The sequence below is a fragment of the Pteronotus mesoamericanus genome, unplaced genomic scaffold, assembly GCF_021234165.1.
Source record: "Pteronotus mesoamericanus isolate MK-2021 breed Mesoamerican mustached bat unplaced genomic scaffold, CSHL_Meso_final scaffold_54, whole genome shotgun sequence".
In the NCBI taxonomy this organism is placed as follows: Eukaryota; Metazoa; Chordata; class Mammalia; order Chiroptera; family Mormoopidae; genus Pteronotus; species Pteronotus mesoamericanus.
Window position 1 is genome coordinate 28,477,595 of NW_026555321.1, and position 14,525 is coordinate 28,492,119.

The following is a 14,525-nucleotide window of genomic DNA, read 5'->3' on the forward strand; positions in this document are numbered from 1 at the left end:
GAATTAATGGGATCGGGGGAAGGAGCTGTGCATGTGGAAATGCTCAGTGGCCTTCGACTGTGAATGAGGGCTCTTTTTTCACGTGCCTCATTTAGTTGGTTAATAAACCTTGCTAAGGTCAGTTCTTGTCAGGCACTGGCTTCAGGGTAGAATATTGGCTTTCAAAGAGCTCACAGCCCAACGGAGAAAAGACAGTGCGGCAGCTGCCATGACCACGCCGTCCATGGAGTGTTGCGAAGACTCCGCCTGTATTGATGGCGAGGTCGTAGGCAGGAGGAACTTCAGCTTCTTAGGGGAGTTGATTTTGGAGTTGGCATCTGAATGGAGAAACAGGATGGGCTGGTGTTACAGGCAGAGGGCACAGCAGGTACAAAGGCACGGACACGCCTCCCAGGACCCAGGTGCAGAGAGGAACTGCTGGAGGCCCTTGAGTGCTAGGGAAACGGGCTTAGCCTTTATACTGAGGGCAGCGGGATAGAAATAGCATCAGACTGGGTTTAGGGACAGCGGTGAAGAAACCTGCTAACCCCCCGAGCCTGGGAGACTCCTGATGGTGAGTGAGGAACGAGGCGGGGCGTAGAAAACCGAATGTGGCCGAGCCACTGTACGGTCAGGGCACAAAGCATTTTCTATGCCAGTGAAGCTTGCCTTGAGCTCTTTTTGTAAACACAGGGTGAAGGCCTGGACATGCTGTTTAACAGGTTCACAGGCCATTAACTTACTAGCTTTGACTTCCCTGGGAGCATGAAGCCCCGGCCTCTTTAGAGTGAGGTATGTCTGTCCTAGACAGGGCTTTGGGGTTGCCCTTCTCACCTCACCTGGTCAGAGGCTGAGGGGCAGGGGTTAGGGGTGGCGGGGACAGGGCAGAGAGAATGAAAATTGTTGTGTTTCTAAAGCTTGGTGATCAGACTGGAGCTCTCGCTTGTGAAAACCAGCATACAAATCACTCAAAACAATGAAAGGAGAGGGGGGTGTATAGGGGCCGGAGTCAGCAGCAGTTCCTTCTAGTCAGGTATCAGAATTGCCTGAACTACTTTTTACAAATCCAGATTTCCAGGCCTGGATACTGAATCAGAACCCCTGGGGGTGGAGCCTGGGGATCAGTATTTTAAAAAATTTTCTTGTGGTTAAAAAAAGTTTAAGTTGAGATATAATTTACATGCAGAGATTAAATGCAAAGATTCTGTTACAGTTTGATGGGTTTTGGTGAATTACACAGGTGGTTATACCTGTGTAACCACCACCCAGATCGAGCCTTGAAATGCTTTATTAGAGCATTTCTAGTTCCCCCAGAAAGTTGTCTGTGCCCTTCCCCTCCCAAAGGGAACCAGTTTCTCATTTCTGTCACCATAAACGAGTTAGGCCAAGCCTAGAATGGACACGAATGGCATACATTCTTTTGTGTCTGGCTTTCTGCCTAATGTTTTTGAGATCCATCCATACTGTTCAACATGTATCAATAGTTCATTCCTTTTATTGCTAAGTAATGTTTTGTTGTATGCATGAACCAGTTTGTTTATTCAATCTCCTGTTTATGGACATTTGGGTTGTTTCCAGTTTGAGGTGATTTGGAAGAAAGCTTCTATGAACACTAGTATACAAGTTTTTTTTGTGGGTATATGTTTGCATTTTTATAGGAGTGGGAAACTGTCAAAGGAATCTCTTTTAATTACAAAAAATGATACATCTCAAGCAATAGAAAACTGTGTATGCTAAAAATGATTCTTTTTATATATGTATATGTATTTATTGATTTGAGAGAGAGAGAGAAACATTGATCAGTTGCTTCCTGTAAGTTCCCTGACTGGGCATCAAACCTGTAACCTTTTGGTGTACGGGATGACACTCCAATCAGCTGAGCCACCTGGCCAGGGCTAAAAGTGATTCTTAAAGATCATTAAAGAAAAGTGCAATTTAATCTTTAGTCTGTCCACCTGACTGTCAGCCTATCATCTATCTCTTTATAATAATTAAGGCCTTCAAGATTATACATTTTCCTCTGCCTACAGCTTTAAGTGTATCTCTCAGATGTCTATGTGGACACATGCTCTTTTTTATTACTTACTAGATCAGTTTTCATTTCCTCTCCCACCTAAGGGTCATTTAGGATCTCTAGATGTGGCTTTGTTTTGTTGTTAACAAAAATGGCATCGTACTGTTCTTGGTTCTGCCACTCACTCTATTCAAACAACAGATCACTGTAGAAATGCTGCTTTTCAGAACATAGAGATCTGCCCGGCCATTCGAACAGCTAGTGTGCATTTGGGAATCACCACCTAGGCTGCCTGTTTTAATCATCCAGCTCAGTGAGTGAAATGCTCCCACTCAATGACCGGAACTTCCCTGACGGTGAGCAGAGGAGCAACCCGAGGCCATTCAGCATTGCGAGATGAGAAGGAGCCCACACTTACTGAGAACCCACTCTGCCTGATCACCCTGAGTGCATTTTAAGAACTGGGGCTCTTACCTCCACCTAATAGACGAGTTCTTCCAGTCTCAGAAAAATGACTTGCCCCAGTTCATACAGCTGGGAAATGGGGAGGAGCCTTGGAACCAGAGCCCGTCTTGTTCTAATGGTTATTGAGCACCTACTGGGTGCCAAGCATAGTGCTGTGGCTCATATAGGAGGACAGGGTTCAATAAATCGAACAACCCCTGTGCTCAAGCAGCTGACAGCCTTGTGGGAGAGGAGGAGATATCTATCAGGGAAGAGTTAATAAACAACCCAGGCAGTTTATGTCGAGGAACACCTGGGAAGGTCTGAGGGAGAGAGGGCCATTGGCTGTGAGTGTGGGGACTTTGGGATTGTTGAGTTAAACAATCCCTGCCCACCTACTTTATGGATGAGGAGACTGAGGTCTGAGGCAAGATCGGCTCTTCATCAAAACGGCCATTGTTCACAAACTTGTTCTTCCCCAGCCCCACCTGCCTTTCAGTGGTTATGCAAAACAGGTGAATTTAAGGACTCACTTTTACCTCTGTCTCAAACTTTCTGTCTCAGACTTTCAATGGCCATTGTCAAGACCCTCAGATCCTGATTCTTTCACAAGAAAATGAGAAAAGGGGTGAAAGGGGAAAGCCAAACCAGTCCACAGGGCGCCTAAGGGCTTGGCTGCTTAGGAGACACCTGCAGAATCTGGAAGAGGGGGGAAGCAAGACCACGTGCGTGGGGTGGAGCACGCAGCCTGGCTCCTGGTGGGCAGCCGTGGCCACTGTGGAGTAGGATCGAGGCGGCTGTGAAAGCGCTAACAGGTGTCCGGGCAGGCCCGGGCTGAAGGGCAGGAGAGCTGAGTTCTGGTTCTGCTCACCCTGGGGCCTTCTGGGCCCCTCTGAACTTCAGCCTACCTGTTAAGTGGAGGCTCAAGCCACATTGCCTCAGGGTTGCCCCAACGAAGTTCTGAGAAGTTCTGAGAGCCCCGCCTGTCCCATGGCTTTCCCTAGCACAGAATAAAAATGATAAGTGAATTACTGCTGTTTCCAGCAGAAAGTCCTTCACCCTCGGGGCCGGCTCGTCCGCTGCCTGGTTGGGGATGGAAGGCTGAGGTTGGCTGGGGGATATCAGCAGAGTCCTGTGTAGCGGGTGAAGGGCACCGGAAGGGGGTGGTTTGGAAGGCTCTGCTGTCTTGCCGCACAGCCAGTCAGTACCTGGAGATGATGGTGGCTTAGTCCTCATGGAGGACCCAGGCCTCAATTTCAAGAACATTCATTCTGTTACCAGGTGGCACCTGGTATCTCCTCTCTGGGTGGATGTAACCACAGCTTCCTCACCAGCCTCCATGCCTCCCGGGCATCTCTCTGTACTGCCACCTACTTCATGAAGCTTTCCTTGAACCACTCAACAATGCCTGGCACATAGTGAGCACTTGGAAAGGTTACAAGAGTCGAAGAAGCATGATAGAAGTAACCTCACCCTGCTCTGAGCCCCTGTGGGGCAGACCTCAGGCCTCTGTAGCCTTGCCTTTAACCCATTCACTTGACGGGGGACGCGGCAGCGAGGATGCTCCAGCATAGGGTCTGGTGTGCGGTATGTGCTCTGCACACCCACACAAAATCCCTCTGCTTCAGTGAGCGCCTATATTTTAAACAGCAGAATGAGCCCAGGCTTGGAAGTTAAATTCACTCATCACCACCCACCTATCCAACAAATATTTACTCATTCTAGGCCCTGGCAATGTGGCCAAGATAGACCAAATCATGCCCTCATGAAGCTGAGCACAAAATGAAGTGATCAATTATCATCACAGGGCACTGGACACTAGGGTGTGGGTGGCCATGGCTGCTGGCTTGCTGCGTGGTCTAGGCGAGTCCTTTCCCTCCTCTGGTCCTTGGCCCTAACTTGTAAGGCAACTTGTGTTTGGAGGGAAATACCTGCTGAGTAAAAGGGGGAAACATCCTCTGTTTTCTCTGCTGGCGAGCGCAGGTGGTCACAGGAGGGGTGCTGCCCTGCGTAGCCCCCTTTCAGGGTGCTCTTGTCATCCTGTTGGTTTTCAGGGTGCCTCAACTCTCCTCCGGAAGGAGCCTCCTGATGGGGGCCTGGAGTTCTGAGATGCTCCGGGCAGAGCTGTGGCAAAGGGCTTTTAGAAAAAACATTTCCTGGGGGAACAAAGCAGGTTTTTCTTCTTCCATCGGTAGAAGAATAGAGGTTAGAAGACACCTTACAAAAACAAAAGAAAAAGATCCCACTTTCCCCCTCAACCAAACCTGCCAGCCTGTCCCTACTTTACTGAGCAGAATTCATCCCTGTCTTCCACTTCTCGCCAGTGGAAAGTGTGGGTTGTTTTAAAAGGATTCACGTCCCAGGCCTGAAAAACCGGTACCGGTCACCTCAAAACGGTCTCCCAGGGCAGCTCTGGACCACATGTGTGTTTTCTGTGTCCACACAGTTTTATACATTTGAGCCAATATTTTTCAACATGGGATTTTTTTTTTGCATCTGCACCGGGTCATCTGGTTTCTCTGACCGCAGCGCCCCACCCAGCAGCGCCCCTCCCCCACCCCAGCTCCAGTTTCTGGCCCTGGAGGTATGGATGGTGCTGCAGGTGGGTCCCCACGTGGAAGTGCAGGGCAGGGAAGGCGATTCAGGAACTTCAGCTCAATGACCTTTCTTTTTCTACCTTGTCTGAGTCCTGTGATCCATCTGTACCTACTTGCTCGCTACGTCTCCTTGTAGGACATACCCCACTGGTGTCCCTGCCCCTCTCCCTAGCCATCGAGGGGCTCAGGAAAGGCGGAGAGACAATGGAGAATTTTTCTTCCCTCTCAACATTTCATTACCTCTGACCCTTGCCTGCCATTCGCTAGCCCACCCCCATCTTGGCTCTGTCTTGGGGTGCTGCAACCCCAACAATAACGTACACCTGGGCCCCTCAGACTTGGAAGCTGCAGACCTCACCTGGGTTCTTGTGAAAATGCCCCTTTCCACGCAGGAGGACTAAGGTGGGGCCTGAGGTTCCGCACTTCTGACCAGCTCTCAGCCAGTGCAGGGCGGCGATGTGAGGACCACTCTGAGTGAAGGAGGAGCCGCAGCTGCGGCCCCTTCACCGCCCCCCACACCCCCAGGCTGCCTTTGTAAACCAGGCCCAGGGCCTTGTAAGCATCAGTTTTCTAATCCTCACAAAAAGTACCATTACTCCCTTTTGGCACAAGAAACACTGAGGCCCTCTGATGAGCAGGTAACTAGCCCAAGGTCACACAGCTGGGAGGCCACTGAGCCAGGCCAGACCCTCTGGGCCAGTGCCGCCTTGGAGAGGGTGCTGGTGGGGAATCCCTTTTCTACTGAACAGCGTTCCTGGTCCAGAAGCCACAGGAGATTTTTAAAGGCGGCCAAGTCGGATGTAAATCAGGGAGAGTCCAGGGCTCGCCAGGCCCTGCCGACAGGAGGGCAGCCGAGGCAGCGGGTCAGGCCCTGGCCCGCAGCGGGATTTGGTGCTGGCGCGCTGCCTGGGGCCGAGAGCCGCGGGGGCGATGCTCACAGCTCCTGGAAGAGCGAGTTGGAGCCCAAGGAGGTTCTGAGTCTCTTACAGTCTCCCTGATACTTCAATGAACCTCGGGGTGGAGGGCTGGCTGGACGGATGGGCGATAAAATGGGCATAAGCTGGGTCCTGGTGCTTCAGTTGTTTAAAGTCTGCTCATCCTCAAACCACACAGGCACTTTCCTCCATTGGGCATCTGCTTTGAAGACCTAGCGGCCTGGCGTTGGTCTCCTGCTTGGCCGGGACTTTATTTTGCACTGGCACCTGCTCCAAGAAACTGGGAAGAGTAGAACAGATTTAGAGTCTAGGTCATCGAAATGTAGTCACTGGAGCGGCAGTCGGAATCACCTGGGAGCTTGTCAGAATGCTGACTCAGACCTGGGGTGGGCCCAGCTCGTTTTAACAACCCTGCAGGCTTAGCTCTGAGAAGGGCTGATTCCTCTGGCTGGCGAGGGTACGGCAGTCCTAACCTTTCCCATAGGCTCCCTGGGTAGCTAGGGTAGCACCATGGGGTGGGGGAGCGCCTCTGGTGTCATTTCTTCTGTACCCCACTTTCCTAATGGCCTGAGTGTGAGAGAAGGGGGCATGCGTTAAGTTACACAGCACATGCAAAGCAGGGCACAGGTCCAGATTCTTAGGGTTGCAAGCAGCAGAAATCTGTTCAAACTAACTTAAAAAAAAAACCCAACCAAAACAAACATTGATTGACTTCTTTAACTGAAAAGCCCCAGAGCGGCACATCAGGCATGGCTGCACCCAGGTGCTGAGAGCTGCCACTGGGGCTCCTTTCTCTGCGTTTCTGGATTCCATGTCCCTCCTCTTTGGTTCCATTCTCCTTGGGGTGCCCCCAGTTGCACAGGGTATTCTCCCTCCCAGCGTAACCAGCTCAGCTTAGAAAGAGCCTTGTTTTCCCCAATATTTTTTAGCATAATTCCTGTCATCATTCTCATTGCCCAGGCTTGGTCATGTGCTGTCCTTGAGCCAATTGGGACAGCCCCTCTGACTCTCTAGGCCTGGCTCACACGCCCACCCCTAGAAGTAGAAGGTGTGGTCAGCCCACCCAGAGCCTCATAGACTGAGAGACGTTCCAGTAAACAGGGAGCGCCCTCGAGCGCAGCTCTGCTGGTGGACTAAGAGGCAGAAGTGCTCTGTCCCCACTTGCATGTTTCCCAAACTGAGTTCCAAAGAACACAAGGTGTTCTGGTTTTTTTTTTCTTTTTGTTTATTTATTTGTTTTTTTTAAGGGCCTCTGGGGTCAATCACATGTGGGGACTGCTTGGCTCAGCAAAGTTCAACAAATTTTCTTGGCACATGAACCTCAGAGCCTCTAAATAGTTGATCAGTATTCTCCAAGTATCTGGGGTCCTCAGGGCCTCCCACAGCCCAGCTATCTAGCCTTGGCATGTCCCTTTGCTCACAAGGAATAGTCAGTCCCAGACCTGGGTGCATGACTGGGCCGGGTGGGTGCGCACAGGAGCGTGGACTTTAGAGTTGGGGCTGGGGGGCCCGCTTAGCCAGCAAGACGAGCCATTTCCTCCTGACCCTGGACTTGGCCATCTGCTTCTCCCAGAACAGGCTGCCTGAGGACAGTTTCAGGGACACCACATCGAGGAGAGGGGCGTGTGAGCAAGTGTGTCTGCGTGCAAGCGTGTCTGCGTGGGAGCACGGGAGTGTGTGCACGAGCCCCTTAGCCCCTTGGTTTTCCTGTCCCTGCTGGATGTTGATGGGGGCCCCTCCTAGTGTGTGTGAGTTGGGTGGTCTCATCTGGAAGAAGACTTTGAGTCACAGTCACGACCTGACCAGACCTTTCCCTCTTTGCTTCCTCTCGTTGTAATAGGTCCAGGACGACAGCCCTCTCTGAGGAGCCTCCAAACGTAAGTGGCACTGAGCTCTCCCTGCGACGACGGGTTTCACCAGTGCAGCAGTGGCCTGGGGTGGGGTGCAGGGGTTCGCTGTTTCCTCCAGGCTCTAGAGGAGGAGACAGACCCAGCCCCCAGGGCCCCTCGTCCACAGGTTGCCACCTCTGGGTGGTGGGTCCATAGCCAGGTTGGCCACCTGTGCCTGCCTGTGCCAGGGAGGCAGCCCTGCAAATGGGCCAAGCGCCGCTTTCGGAGTCCTGGCCTTGCTCCCATCCTGGCTTTGCCCCCAGCGGTGATGGCGGCCGTGCTGAGTTGATTCTGAGGATTGGGGCCAGACTCATGTGAGAGGGAGAGCTGCTTGGCTTCCGGCACACAGAGGATGCTCCAGGAATCGGGGCTGCTGTCCCGGTTTTCTCTTCATTAAACTTTGTATTTAAAAAAAATTGAAAACCTTCAGAAAAGTTGCAAGAATATTACAGTGAACTCTTGTATACCCTTCACTTAGATTTTCCCATTGTCAACATGTGCCATTTTTGCTTCATCTCTTTCTTTCTAGGGTATAAAAATAGTCACTTTAATATTCTCTCTCACCCCCTTTTTTTTTCCCCTGAATCATTGGGAGTTGTACAACCAAGATGCCCCTTTACCTCTAACCCTTCAGCGTGTGTTTTGCAAGACTGAGGCCATTCATTCCTTTGTGTAAGCACACGTAATTATCAATCCTAGAACTTTTAACATTGACACAATTCCCTTATCTAATCTACAGACCCAATGACGTTTAGCTTTTGCTGATTGTATCCTGATATTTACAGAAGTGTCTTTCCTCTCCTTAGTTTGGGATCATGACAGTGTTTTTAAAAGGGGTTTAATGGGGCAGAAACCTGACTCAGTCACTTTTCTGCAGATGCATCCTTTACTCTGATTTAAAATGTTCTTACTATTGGGCTTTCAAAGTCTTTTAGTTGTTACATTCAGTAAGAAATACATTTTGTGACAGCATGCCACATGTGCTCACACATGTGCACACGTGTGAAAATAAAACCACAGTTTCAAAAATAATAACTTATGTCCTCCCCGTTGGTGGGCTCCATTCTCTTTTGGGTTCTTGTGTAAAAATGATAGCCCTGACCCTCTCAGTTGATTTCATAAGTCACCAGTAGATTCTGCTCTGGAACTGGAAAATCCTGGCTTTCTGGGGAGTAGGTTCTCCTGGGGTGGGAGGGAGGAGAGGAGGTGATGCCCCTGACCAAGCTCCTACTGGTCCAAGGTTGGGCTTTGGTTGGTTTGGGGTCACCTAGGAAGCCAGAACTAGGAACAAAGGCCCGAAGACCCTTGGCCTGCAGCTGCCAGGGGTGGACCTGATTCTGTCCTTGTCATGAAGACTCTGTACCCTGGGTGCTCTGTCACAGCCCGCTTGACCATGTGGAGACCTGTTCTTCATGCTGTGACATCAGATGTAGACAAGCAGACACGTGTATCCCTGGTGGCTCGGAACTCCTCCCTGACCAGCTGCCAGTAGGCATGGAGGTGTATGTTCCACTCCATGTCACCTCCAGAGTCATCACCATAAACATCAGAAATGTCAATAAGAATACTCGCTAACATGTAATTCTTGAACAACATGCTGAATATGGGGCTGAGAGGTTTAATGTATTCTAGTGCATTTTGTCCTACAACACTCCTATGACTTGGGTATTGTTATTCCTTTTGTAAAAAGGACATTTATTGTCATTTCTGTCATTATTGACATTTATTGTCAACATTTATTGAGCGTTTACTCTGGATCAGGTGCTACTGGGCACTCTGCAGACTCATACATTCCTCACAGTGGCCCTGTGAGGTGGGCACAGGTATTTCCCCATTCGGAGAGGGAAGCTGAGGCTTAGAGAGGCGAGTTGACTCACCCCAAGGGCACACAGTTAGAAAGGATTTGAACCCCAGTTGACCTGACCCTAATGTCCGTGTCATCCAGCCCCACCTCCCCTGTCCCTCCTCCCCTAGTGGGAGCGGATGTCCCACTTCAGCCTCTTCCTGAGGCTCAGTCCTGGTTAATGAGTAGCCCAGGCAGCTGGAATCCAGGTGCCTGCTGTGGAGAAGCTGGAATGTGAGATAAAGAGAATATTGTGCTAGGAGCTTGACTCCCACCAGAGCTGATGACTTTGTAGGAAACAAACAAATAGAAGCCAGCCACTGTTCCTCTCTTCCAAGGCTTGCTGACCCATCCACATGGGATAGGAGCTCATTTTACAGGAGAGGCAGGTGAGGCTGAGAGATGGGTTTGCTATCTGGCCTTTCTGATGCCTCCTTCAAGTAGCCCTCCTGGGTTTACTTTTGACACGGTAGGCAACAAGAACAGAAGTTGTCGTTCCTAAAGTCTGAGCACTGCTGGGTTGCAACCCTCGCTGTGCTCTCCAGGTTCCCGTCCAAGAAAAGGGCAGATGCATTTAGGAGCTCCTCACAGTACTGTGCGCAGGCGGGAGAGGCTGTGTGATGTTTGTTGGTTGTTCAGCAGACTCTTGAGTTATTAATGAACCACCCAAAATACTTAGTATTCCAGATGGAGCTAGAGAGTCAGACAGTTCTAGATTCAAATGCTGGCTCTCCCCTGTGCCAGCTGTGTGACCTTGAGGAGAGAGTCACTGAACCTCTGAGCCTTAGATCCCCACCTGGAACCTGTATCGTGGAATAGCAACAGCACCCAGGAGGATCAGAAGGACAGCGAGTGCGGGATCAGGGGTAATGGTCACTTTGTCATCACAGTGGAGTTTTGAAGCACTCAAGGGGCCCAGCAAAACTACCATATTTTGCTGTGTATAATGTGCACTCATATTTTTGGCCCAAACTTTCAAGAAAAAAAAAAATCATTTTACTATCTAAATTCAATTGTTTATTTACTTATATTTAGAAACAGAACTGATTATCATATTCCAGGGTATTATTTTGCATATAGATATCAATTTATTTTCTAGACTTACACTTTTAATGCATAAGCATAAATACATTTATATAGATACGGAATTAGTACTACCCATGTGTAACATACATCCTTATTTTTCCTTCAAAAATTTGGGCAAGAAAGTGCACATTATACACAGTGAAATATGGTAGTTCCGAGAATCCCAATACATTTTCCCATTTCATCTCCCTGGCAGGATTCCCTAGAGCACCCTGCCCGCCCCCAGCTGAAGATCATATCTACCCACCTGGGTGTCTGGGATAATTTTAGCAAGAGGGGATCCTGTTGGGACTTGTGAGAATTCCCATGGGATGTTCCCCTCACCCCCTCCAGGTTGTAAGCTGGCAGGAAAAGACTGTTACTATCAAGATCTGTGACACGTTAAAGCCTCAAGTCAGCATAGCTCCCTCTAAGGACCAAGGCAAGGAGAATGGTATTTATTGTTTGTTACCTGATTTAAAAATTGAGATATATGTGACATAGAAAAAAATTGTGTAAGTGTGAGGTGTACAACATATTAATTTATTTGTGTTGCAGTATTGATTGCCATTGTACTATTAGCTAACGCTTTCATAGCATCACATACCTATTATTTTTTCTAGTGTTGGGAAGTAGTATCATTAGTACAGAAAATTTGCAGAGCACAGAAAAGTAAAAAAAAGGCAGTACAATTTATCCCAATTTCCACCATCCAGATATAAGTTGTTGGCCGTGAGACCAGCACCAGCTGTCAGACCGGTGGGGTCAGACCGGACCTCTGTTCAACGACCTCAGCACTTCAGTCTGGCTAAGAAAGAATTCAGAGCCAAGACTCAAACTATAAGAGAAAGTTTGTTTAGGTGGAAGAAGTGAGCCGTAGAAGAAATGGGCTCAGAAAACAAGTCACAGAGGCAAAAAAAAAGGAAAAATAAAGGACCCTCAGAACTTAGGAAAGAGATAAGGAAAAGGTACCTGGGGGCAGGGGGTGGCGGGGGGGGGGGGATTGGTGCCGGAGCTTTGGTTGGGCCCTCCACCTAGAGCGGGGTGTCTAGCCTGCGGCCTTCAGGCTGCATGCGGCCCAGGATGGCTGTGAATGCGGCCCAATACAAAATCGTGAATTTACTTAAAACATTACTTAGTTTTATTACTAAGTTTTACCCTCAGTTTTATTACTTAGATATGTATATTTTCTATTTTAGTGATTACAAACTTGGAACCTGCTCAACGATTTTAAAAAATTATCGAAAGGGCCGCTGCACAATTAGGGTTATTATGTGGGGACATTTTTGCTTCTCTGTGGTGGTGGATATCACAAAAATTATGCACGGATGTTCATCTGTTTTCATTAGTGTTTCTGTATTTAATCTGTGGACCAAGACAACGCTCCTTCCAGTGTGGCTCAGAGACACCAAAAGGTTGGACACCCCTGATCTAGGGTATTTCTCTGGAGGTCTCAGGGGAGAACATGCATCAGCTTTCCAGGTGTGTCCTTTCAGGGCCGTGGTCTCTACTGATAGGTCAGCGCCAGGGCAAGAGGGTCATTAGTCTGCAGCTGGTCCTGATGTCAGCCATTCCATTGCTTGTCTGGTTTTGCTGCTTTTCTGGGCCTGGAGCTGAAACAGAACTGAGGCCTAGATGCTGTCTCTAGGGGTTAATGCTGAAGGGAGTGTCAGCAAGGGCTCACAGGGAAGTCACATGAGGCCACTCTTAGGCTCCTGGTTTCTCCTCCAAGGGAGGTCTACCGCATAGCTAGCTACATGCCAGGGGAGGAAAGGTCAGGGGAGGGTGGGGACTGCGTGGCCATGGATATGAACGGTCAGAGGGTCTAAGCACATATGCTCGGGGAGCAAAGGTTACCCTGGGGGCGAAGTTCTAGTTTTGCCCATTGCTGGATATCGGGGGCTTTCCTCTCTGGCGACCTTCTGTGCCTGGCCCATCATCCTTACTTTGCTCCTGTCTGTCTGACTGCTTACCGTACAGCCGTGTGTTATTTTAAAACCGAAGATTTTCTATTACAATTGAACTCTCGGCTTGCCTATGTTTGGGAGCCAATTCTGCTCCCCCAACCTCCACCACTACTCCTCACATATTTCTGAGCATTTTTCTGGGTCTTGGGTCTTTGATCTTCTATGTCAGGGGTCCATGAACTCCTTAAAGGGTCAGGTGGCGTGTGTTTTGTGCGTGGGCCAAGGGGTCTTGTGCCTGCTGCTATAGCTAGAATGCAAAGCCAAGATGCAAATGATGGGCGTAGCTTTGTGTCAGTAAAACTTTATTTACAAAAGCAAAAGGTGTTGGATCGGGTCCAGGGATGGCAGTTTGTTGACCACTGGCTCAAATTGGTTTTCATTTTTTGGCTAAATCATCATTTATTTAATTCCCTAGTAATGAGGGATTGGTCTCTTGCAGTTTCTCTTTCTTGAAAACCACTTTGCTGTGAACATCTTTTCCTTTCCGTTTGTGACTGTGGTAAAATACACGTAACATAAAATTTGCCAGCCTAACCATTTTTAAGTTTACAGTTTAGCAGTGGTAAGTATGTTCACAGTGTTGTGCAACCAATCTCCGGAACTTTTTCTTCTTGCAAAATTGAATGCAGTGAACGTATCACACGTGGGCCTGGTCAGCAAACTGGAATTGCTAGCCTAAAGGGCCTTTGCATTTTTAACATGCCAGACACAATGTTGCCAAATTTTTGACCCTCCAGAAATTACCCTAAATTACAGCCCTTAGGCATCAAGAGGGAGTGGTGGCACTTCCCTGGGGAGTCCGTGCCTTCGGGGCTTTAGGGAGCAGAGGGTTTAAAGAACTCACCCAGGAGAAGTAGCTTTCAATCTGCTAGCCTTCCTCATTTAGGGGAGAAAATAAAAAGTACACGAGAAATGCTATCAATGGCGGTCCAGACTCAGAGGTCAGTAAATACACCCTTTAGAGAGAGAAGAGGCACGGTTGAGATCTTGGCTTCGGGTGCCCTGTGAATCCGGGTGTAAGCGTCATTTGACCTCTGCCTTACCGTGTGACTCGGGTCACGTCAATTAACCTCCCTGGGCCCGAGTCCTCTGACAAAGTGGATGTGCTATAGAATGACTTAGGACCTCCCTTCTCTGGTTGTTGTGAGGATCAGGGAAGAAAAACTCTTGACAGTTCTCGGTATAGTGAGGAACACATAGCAATTAATAAATGGTAGTTATTGTAATTGCTATGCTGACTGCCACCATTATTGTCATTATTTCCAACACCTCTGTCTCAGGATAGTCTGAATATACAGACAATAATAGCGTGAGCAGCCCTTTGCTGTTCTCAAAAAAGTTTTCCATCTTTAATACTTATATTATCTTACAGCGTAGTTATTACTGTCCCCATGTAACAGGTGAGAAATTTGAGGCTCATGAGGGCAGTGGCCAACGCGAGGTCAGCCACGTGTCAGGACCGGGAGCCTGGGCTTTAGCCTGCGTCTTTGGCTTGTAGTCTTCTCCACAGCTGCTGGGCGGCGGGGCCTCTGGATGGACAGGGCGATCTGGAGCTGCCCTTTCTGGTTGCACCTGTGTCAGGAAAGCATGGGTCTCAGGTGGAGAGAAGATTCCTTGGGTGTGTCTTCCTGTCTTAGCTCTTAGTCAGGGATTTCTTCAAGGAAAAGGGTGACAATTCTAATGTGCAGGGGCGGGGGGTTACCACACCACCAAGCAACAGTCCCACACCAGCTGGGTGTCCTGACATTCCACTCAGTCCTCACACCGTCTCCCTGGGGACAGTGCCCGATTC

At 49.1% G+C, this 14,525-nt stretch overlaps 1 protein-coding gene across 2 annotated transcripts in view; it reads left to right on the forward strand.

The window, feature by feature from the left end:
- SLC6A6 (solute carrier family 6 member 6) overlaps positions 1–14,525 on the forward strand; it is a 78,047-nt gene that overhangs the window by 2,970 nt on the left and 60,552 nt on the right. For both annotated transcript variants that reach the window (XM_054594871.1, XM_054594870.1), the window contains exon 2: positions 7,810–7,846. The gene's annotated coding sequence lies outside the window, so the exon portion shown is untranslated. The remainder of the gene's footprint in view (positions 1–7,809; positions 7,847–14,525) is intronic.